Here is a 9,602-nt window from a genome sequence, read left to right as displayed (position 1 = left end):
TTTTTTAAAGATTACCTATGCGTGTACAGACAGCTTCATAAGTCTTGAGCCTCCTTCCCGTGTTTTATCTTACGCAAAAACACAGTTGTTAATCTCTATGCATGTATTTACTTTACTGTATAGTATATTTTATTTAGAAAGACATCAAACCGCTAGGAAGGAATACTGTACTTTTTTAATGAAAATCCTTTTAAGTGGTCTAGTACTTTTGGACACAACTGTACATACTTTAAGGTATGGGGTTCTGTGTGTCGAAGCTGGCGTAGTTACGTATCCCTCTGTTTACGTATTCAGGATATGCGCACGCAAACACGCAGTCAAACATGAACGACCTCACACCTTCAGGCTTCCAATACACTATCGTGATTACTCTAACCTGCCCCCTCTACGTACCAGAACTATGCAAATGTATACCTTGTTGCTGATTCTTCAGTATATGTGGAATAGTTTTAGTAACAAAGAGGATATTTTGTGAATAGAGATGCATTAAAGCAGCAACAACGAAAGAAATGTTGCCATAATTCTGATCTATCGTGACTCGATTTGTCTGGTTGTCCGCAAAACCTGAATTTTACACAAAACAACAGATACAGTTTCCGACAATTTGATCTCTTCTTCTATACACGAAATACCTTCTGATCTCAAATAAATACTTTGTAAAAAAAAAAAATCAAGCAGACCATCGGTGTTTGGTATTTGCTCTGATAGACCAAGCACATAGAGCTAAGGTAATAGCTTCGGCGGCCGTGAGTGGCCTCTAGGTGTAAACACCTCCTCTCACCGCTCAGAGGCATAAATGAAAATCATTAACCCTGATTCACGACTCTTGAAGTTGGAGGTCAGGCGAGTAATTATAACTTGTAAATAAATTCACCCGAATCCGCCCAACATCAATACCGCCTCTCGTACAGAAAACGGAAGCTTTATGTCACGTGGATGAATTGAATTATATCCTGGTGGGGAGGTAGGTAGGGAGGGAGGGAAATTCAACCCAGTAAAGAGGGAAAAATGCAGCCCAGTACAAAGAGGGTTCGGGCGTGAGGGCGGGAGGTGGAGGAAATGCCACAGCGTGGCGGAACGAACGAGAAAACAAAAAATTGAATAAAAAAGTAAAAGGAAAAGGTCGTGGTGGAACAGAGAGTGATAGGCGAAGGGGAGACGAGACGGTTGGCTCGTTGGAGGGGGAGAGGGGGAGGGGGAGGTGGGGGGAAGGAACAAGCATAGACTGGCGCCCTCCTAACCCTCGAGGGGCGTGACGCCAGAAATGGTATGAGGGTTCGGCATTCGAGGGATAAGGAAAAAGAAACAAACAAAAAAACGAATAAAAGGTCCGAGATTAAAAAAAAAGACGGTATGTGAAAGAAAATGGTCCCCTCATTCTCTTTTTCTTTCTTTCGCATAACATCGTTTTCGTTTATCTCAGATTTTTACCTAGAGAGAGAGAGAGAGAGAGAGAGAGAGAGAGAGAGAGAGAGAGAGAGAGAGAGAGAGAGAGAGAGAGAGAGAGAGAGAGAGAGAGAGAGAACCGTCTACTCGCGTTAACAAGTGTCCACACATCTGCCTCTCTTCTTGCTTACATAAGAAACGATTTGTCTTCACCCTTTTACCGATCGGTCCTGAGTCGCAGCTTACAATTAGGCAACCATCTACACACACACATAAGCACAAACCTAGTGGACGTTGAACTCCGCGAAACATGTACTGTACTGTTGAAGACATTGTAACATAAGAACAAAGCAAATATATCCGTCGTTGTAGTTGTATGAATAAAAACACGTATTAAGTATGAGGAAACTACTGCATGTAAAAAGTATGAAACCCTAAATATATATATATATATATATATATATATATATATATATATATATATATATATATATATATATTTTTATGTACTGTGGTTTTTAAATACTTATATCTGTCCACTGGGACCCATTCAGTGTTGTACACACACACACACATATATATATATATATATATATATATATATATATATATATATATATATATATATATATATATATATATATATATATATATATATATATATATTTGTACATTTCCAATGTATCGTTGATCAAGTTTGGCTGTCCTCCCCCAAAATTACGGGGCGGAACACCCCGTAGACTGCTCACACGCGGTGACCTCCTCCTCCTCCTCCTCCTCCTCCCCAGTGCCGAAGCATGAAGCTGTGAATGGCAAACACATTAAAAGGTCGGATGGTCGAGGACCTATGTACAATCCCTTACGAGTTCCCGGTCATTAGCAAGGTAATGGTTTAGTCAGCAAGACGTTTGGAGAGCCAACAATAGGAGTGGCTCGTTAGTGATTGTCGAACCGTGTCTGACAAGTAAATCCAAGGGAAAATGAAGCTGGAGAACACTAACAAGGGGTTTGAATGACACCGTTACGAGTGGCAGATCTCGGAGTCCTTCTCTAACCGTCAATGTGTTGAGATAGACCGTCATGGGAGAACTGGAGGAGGTAGGAGGAGGAGGAGGAGAAAAAAGACGAGGAGGAAGAGAAGGAGGGGAAAATGAGGATTAGAAAGAGGAGTGAAAATGGGTGGCAGGTAGGGCGAAGAAGAGGGAAAGAAAAATATTTCTTTTCTTTTTTCTGTGTATGCAAATATGTCCACATGTATATATGTATGTATGTGTGCCTGCATGCATGTATGTATGGGTGCATGGATGTATACATGCATGTATGGATGCATTTTATGTATGCATATATATATATATATATATATATATATATATATATATATATGTCTGTCTGTGTGTGTGTGTGTGTGTGTGTGTGTGTGTGTGTGTGTGTGTGTGTGTGTGTGTGTGTGTGTGTGTGTGTGTGTGTGTGTGTGTGTGTGTGTGTGTATGTGTGTGTGTGTGTTTTCAAAAAAAGTTTCCAATGAGAACCTACTCGATGCGCCGGTCGGGGCAGACATGGCCGAAGGCAAAAATTGCTTTCCACGTCGGACAAGTCAGGTCACTGACCTCGCAAGCAGGCAGGCAGGCATGGAGGCAGTACAATGCCCTGGCTCGCAGCCACCCTTGTACCGGTTACATGACTTGAAGACAAGGGGTGCATGGTTTTACAGACAAAGATGTGGGTTCAGAAACGTGTATGTAGGCTAGATGTAGAGGAATGTATACTTAGGAATATACTTACCTTCATATGGAAATGACGCATGGAAATGTATAAAATTGCACATGCGCATTCATACACATATATGTATGCGTTCATAGGTTTTTCTATGTTTCTTGTGCATGTATGTATGCATGCATGCATGTATGTATGTACTTCTGTGTGTGTGTGTGTGTGTACGAACGTATGCATAGATATGTGAACAGGTAGCAATGAAATTAAGTTCAGTTATGAGTAAATATACAGCAAACGGTCACATACGACCGAAAAGCATAACAAACTGACTGCATGGACATCTAGCTTGAGACTTCATCTTTGTATTCCGAGTCCAGAGTCATGTCAGCCGAATTCATATACGGAGAGGTCCAAATTCAAACCTGCAATGGAGTTGCCAGTGTAGCTTTTTCTTTTCTTTTTTCAGAGATCTTACAGAAAAATAATGTGTTTGTGAGTCACAGGATTTACTCATGTTCAACATTTTTCTTCAATAAAATAAACAAATTAAAAAAAACAGGCAGCTGCACACAAAAAAAAAATCATCTACTGAGATTTTTTCACTCAAAAGTAAATCTTCAATATCGACCATTGTTTATTGTTTTTGATTGCTGATGCCAACTATCCCCGGTGTGTACAATTGGCAGCACAAATAACGTGGCAGTTTTCAGAATGCATACTTTCATCAAGCTTTCTCATGTCGTGTACAAAAGAGAGATCGTAGTCACAAGATTTTGTTTGCTGAAGAACATGATTTAGTCAACAGCAAGCAAAACGTTCATATATCATAACGTGACTTAAAAGTTACAATCAGCTTTAGATGGCAGATGCTTTCTTATCACTATTGTATCATTTATGTGGCCAACAACTTATGACGACAGAATTCGAACGCTGTCGCTCAATCCACATTCCATTCACCTCAAAGAACCAAGAAAGTTTTTTGTTTTCTTATACGAAACGTGTCTCCAACCGAAAGCCATTCTTTGATCCGCTATTGACTAGTAAACAACATCTTATTTGGGCACACCTCAAACTACGGTCCACCATTGATTTCTCTTTGCCCACCAAACAAAGCCTCTAGCTTATACCTTTCCTCTCCTCTCCCCCTCTCCCTTTGAGAGCAAATAGTTCATTCATCTGCCCGTTTAAGACCGTTCCTTGATCACATTGTACCCAGCAAACAAAGAACAGATCTCTAGTCTCCTACAACAAACAATTTCTTCAGCAGTGCATGAAGAACCGTTCTTCGATCGAAAAGAACATATCTCTCAGTCACCTACACCCCCCTCTCTCTTTCTCTCTTCATCTGAGAAGAACAAACAACTTCGGCAGTGCATGAAGAACCGTTCTTCGATCGAAAAGAACAGATCTCTTGGTTCCTACATCCTCCTCTCTCTCTCTCTCTCTCTCTCTCTCTCTCTCTCTCTCTCTCTCTCTCTCTCTTCATCTGAGAAGAACAAACAACTTCAGCAGAGCATGAAGGACCGTTCTTCGAACTTTATGCTCACAATGGACGTGTCCCTCCCTCCTCCACACCTGTGGGACCTTTCCTCGAGCTCTGCTGGCACAATGAGATCATTCTGCTCGCATGGGCCGTTCTTGGATATTTTCTTTTATATAAAATATCGTTACAATTGATGACGTCACGACCGACTCAGTGCCAGATGAAAAATATAGTGTCTCACTGTGCCAAGTGGGTGGGATCCTTTATTTTGACAAAAGAACGCTGACGAATCCCAAGGAAAGCACCAAAAGAGCGCAAGAACCAAAAGAACGCAAAAAGAACGCACCAAAAACGCACCAAAAGAACGCAAGAACCAAGTGTAGAAATTAGTGACTGGAACGATAACAAAACTTTTAACGAATCCGATACGGAGTCCCGATACCGATCCAAACTTCCGATTCCCGATAAACGTACTTTGTTCGTAATGTGTTTGTTTCTCAAACCAACACCAGGACCTGGAAATAAACACGAATTATGACCATCGCGGGGTATCGGAAACTGACTCGTATCGGTATCGGAAGTTTAGTGCAGTATCGGAACTGGTATCGGAATCGTTACAAATTTTTGGTATCGGCCAGTGGAATCGGTAGGGTCCCTCAGCTGAAACAAGAGTTATGTGACTTGCTTGTGGTCTCCTGTAACATTTGGACGACGATGTCTTTCATTGTTTCCGACAAACAATGCACTGTTTTTGTGTTACTAACACAATCAACTGCGTTACACATATCAAAGAGATCTGTCATTGCAAGTTTGCATTGAACAGTGCGACATCACAGACATATTAATACATAAATAGATAAGTAAGTAAATAAACTAATAGATAAATAAATGAATACATGAATGAATAGGTAAATGAATAAACAAAGTATAAGAAAAAAAGTGAAATTAATAAAAAGGGAAGAGATGCCACGTAAATATTTGAGTTCAGTAGTCTAGGCAATAATAGGGAGGAAATTTGTTACGCACAATGGACGGAGTCCTACGTAGTACATTGTCCTTTTTCAAAACCGAGTGACTAACAAAATAAAACAAATATTAATGATAATAATAATAAATAGATAAATAAACAAATAAGATTAAATTAAATAAAAAATAAAAAAGGGCCATCCCATGACTAAAGATGTTAAGAAATCTTGTGTCACATAGATTTCTGTTACGTTGAGTTTTGTGTCAAAAGGAGAAAAAAAACATAGCTCCTCAATCGAAAATAAATTCAACGAACTTCATATAATATCAAACACCATTATGCGATTCATATTTTCCTGCACAAATAGATTATTGGGCGCATTCCGACATTGCTAAGTGCATGTAATTCTTCCTGGTTCGATCGCTCGGGTACAAGGGATCGAGGGTATAAAGGCCCCGATGCAGAGAAACAGAAATAAAAACATTGGACTGTCGCGCAAAACGAAGGTCGACTCGTCGAATGAACAGGTGGGATTTAACGGTCATCCGTCGTTCCCCCTTGCTACTGTGAAATCGTTAAATGCAGTCCCAAAACTTTGCGGATTTTTGTAACTGCGCTACCTTTTTCTTTTCCCCCAGCACGCATAATTAATTGCTATTTTTTTTCTCTCTCTCTCTCTCCCTCTTTGTGTCACAACGCTAGACAGTGAAGGTCAGTCTGTGATATTGAGTTTCAATGGCCACTTAGTTCAAAAACATCATACCATTGGTCATGTTCCCGATTTGTGTGTGTGTGTGTGTGTGTGTGTGTGTGTGTGTGTGTGTGTGTGTGTGTGTGTGTGTGTGTGTGTGTGTGTGTGTGTGTGTGTGTGTGCGCGCGCGCGCAAACCTGCTCTGTCATTGGACCATTTCGCGCTGGCTGCGGACCACACGTTGTTGGAACGTTTTTCTTATATGTTTCTTTAAAGGTCTGCTTCCATGTGTACGTACTCAATCGCACACATACACACATATACACACGTACAAACGCACGCACGCGCACGCGCACACACGCGTATTTCGTGAATGTATATTAAACAAAATGTGTGTACATACAAATGCACTCATGTATGTGTATGTGTGTGCGCGTGTGCATTTGTGTTTGTGCGTGTTCTTGCGCACGTGCGTGCGTGCGTGTGTAAACAAATTCAGACGCAAACAGAAATTGTATACACGTTCGTTACTCACTGTCCAAAAAACAAAACTATTTTTTCCGTTTTCTGTGTATGGCCGTTACGACGGTACCACGACAGGGCGCATTCGACGTAGTACTTGTCCTAATCCATTTGAGCACGTCCCCGCCTTACAGAGGTCGTTTACTGGCCTTTATATGCTGACATGGCAACGCTGTCCCCTTTTTGCTGATATGACTTTGTCACTGGACTTCCCACAGTCTGGTTTAGTAACTTCATGCTTGCCCTCCCTTCTTGTGGCACTGAAAAAACTAAAGCAGTTTGTCTTTACATGGCTACTGGACGTCGAATGCGATCGTTTGATAACAAATGGAGGTTATTTTGAGTAACGTTAATTGAATGATAGGAAGAAATTCATAGGAACAAGATACGAAAAAAATAATAGACTACTTACTCTGATTAGCTGTATTATAGTATCGGTCATCAGACGATGCAATCAATATATCTTTTGAAAAAAGTATAAATAAAACGTTTGCCATAAAATGGTTACTGGTCATCGATCATAATCATTCTATATGAGACGATTTTTAGAAACTTTTCTTAAATGTAAAAATAGATAACATTTCAGAAGTAAGATAAAATGGGAGAAAATTCTTGCGAAGAAACAAAAGATCCAGAAAAAAAGTGAGAAACATGACAATCGTACAAAGAAGAAATGAAGACTTGGATGAGACAAGCATCAGATGTTGCAAAACTATTGATAAATGGAAGAAATGAGATTACACAGGCCTCACATTTCGAAATGGCTCTCAGACCAATTTCAAAATATGAAGGTGAGCAAGGCCAGGATCAAAGTGCAAGAACCCAAGGATGGTTGAAAGGCAACTGCAACTTCAAACATGCAGTGACTGACTGAAGGCAGAATCAGGAAGATGATTGGGTGGGTGGTGCGCGTGCGCGCGCGCACACACACACACATACACACACTCCCGCCCAAGGCTGAAATGATTTCAGTATCGCTGCGCTACGGATTGTTACTCCAACTCTCGTGGGCGGGGAGTTGGGTGTGTGTGTGCGTGTAAGGTCACAGCATTACCCATAGATCGGTCATATACGAGCTCTGAGTTCTCTTCCGAGAGGGAAATAGGTGTCGATCACGAGTCCAAACCATGATACAAGACCATGGTGAATCACACACACACACACACACGACTCGCTGGTAGAGCACTTATCGATCTGACCTTTCATTATCATCATTGTTATTATTATGGCTACCCCCCGTGTAACGGAGGAAAAGACTCTGGTATAAGTATGTACTATTATACACCTAGATCCCTTAGAGAGTTGAAAACAAACATATTTCATTAACGCACGTGATATACAAGTGCTGCCTAACACACTGTAACGAAACACCAAAACCTTTTGATTTTTGCTAATGTTATAACAATAACACGTTTTCCAGATTAGTCTGCACAGGTTGAACGCGGTCTGTGTTGCAATCTAGAACGTGATGCTTTTGCAATGGCTGCTGCAACATGCCGCATGTGTCTGAGAACGATTCCCAACAGGTCGAAGCGAAGAAAAGGCCCAGAATGCCATTGCGGCTTGCTCAAGGAAAGATTAAATCTCACGTAGAGGGGAAAAAGAGAGAGAGAGGAGGAGAGAGAGCGAAAGAAAGAAAGGGGGAGAGAGGAAAAGAGAGAGAGAGTGTGGGGAAGGAAGGAGGGAGAGCGAGAGAAATACAGAGGGGGAGAGAGAAAAAAGAGTGAGAAAGAGAGAGGAAGGGAGGAGAGAGAGAGAGAGAGAGAGAGAAAGAAATAGAGAGAGAGGAAGGGAGGAAAGTGTGAAAGAAATAGGGAGAGAGAGAGAGAGAGAGAGAGAGAGGGAGGGAGGAGAGAGTGAAAGAAACAGAGAGAGAGAGAGAAAGAAATTAGAATAAAGTAAGTGGAGTTACAGACCAAATATTTCTAATGTTTATCAACAACGGGTCTCTGGCGACGACGTTCGCCGAGTGTGCAACTGACTTCCAGTCGGCAGCCGGGCCACGACCACCGCCAGCTGCCTCTCCACCACCCCCTGAGGGTGCCGTCGTGGCGGGCGGTAGCGTGCGCCTGAGGGGCAATCTCTGGTGTCCCTCTGCTCGCAATCAAACTTTCTTCACCTCAAGCACCTGTTTCTCCTTTGGCCCCTTTCCCGGCTGTGAACTTCATACATACGGACGCAAAATCCAACGTAGATAGATAGATAGATATGTGTACATTAGATAAAGATTATCATAATTAGAGACGGGTTGCAATGAGTACCTGTTTCTTTCGAAACAAATCTAGGAAGATATATATATATATATATATATATATATATATATATATATATATATATAATATATATATATATACATATATATGTCTTCACGCGCACATACACACACACATAAGCACACACACAAACACACAAGTACAGGCGTGCGCACACACACACACACATACACAAGCACATGCACACACACAAACACAAACGCGCAAAAAACGAACACGCACAAACATCAACGCAAACAAACACAAACACACAAAAACACATATACACGTATCTTTTAAGGAGACAGAAGAACAAAAAGTCCACCCGGACGATGACCATAGTCAACTTGACAATATCAATGTATTGAAAGGACGTTGAAGTCTAAGAAGTGGTGACTGAAGTGTACGAGACGAGATGTGTCCTTTTGTTGAGGTTAGGATGAGTCGAAGGTTCTGGATGTACTCGGGAAGGGCGGACCGATTCCAAATTCGTCCGGAGAGGTCAGTGACCTAGCTTTTGGTTGCTAACTGGTTTGAGAGGCACAACATGTCCTCAGTCACCTTTCGTCCTCTTCCTCCTCCTCCTCC

At 41.4% G+C, this 9,602-nt stretch overlaps 1 protein-coding gene across 1 annotated transcript in view; it reads left to right on the top strand.

Annotated features, from left to right (window-relative positions):
- Nucleotides 1-9,602, top strand: part of LOC143020941 (uncharacterized) — a 29,999-nt gene that overhangs the window by 14,776 nt on the left and 5,621 nt on the right. The window lies entirely within an intron of this gene.

The sequence above is a fragment of the Oratosquilla oratoria genome, chromosome 41 (genome assembly GCF_046742065.1).
Source record: "Oratosquilla oratoria isolate Oo_2021 chromosome 41, ASM4674206v1, whole genome shotgun sequence".
Taxonomy (NCBI): Eukaryota; Metazoa; Arthropoda; class Malacostraca; order Stomatopoda; family Squillidae; genus Oratosquilla; species Oratosquilla oratoria.
Note: the sequence above shows the minus strand (reverse complement) of the source record. Positions and strands in the feature narration are given on the sequence as shown.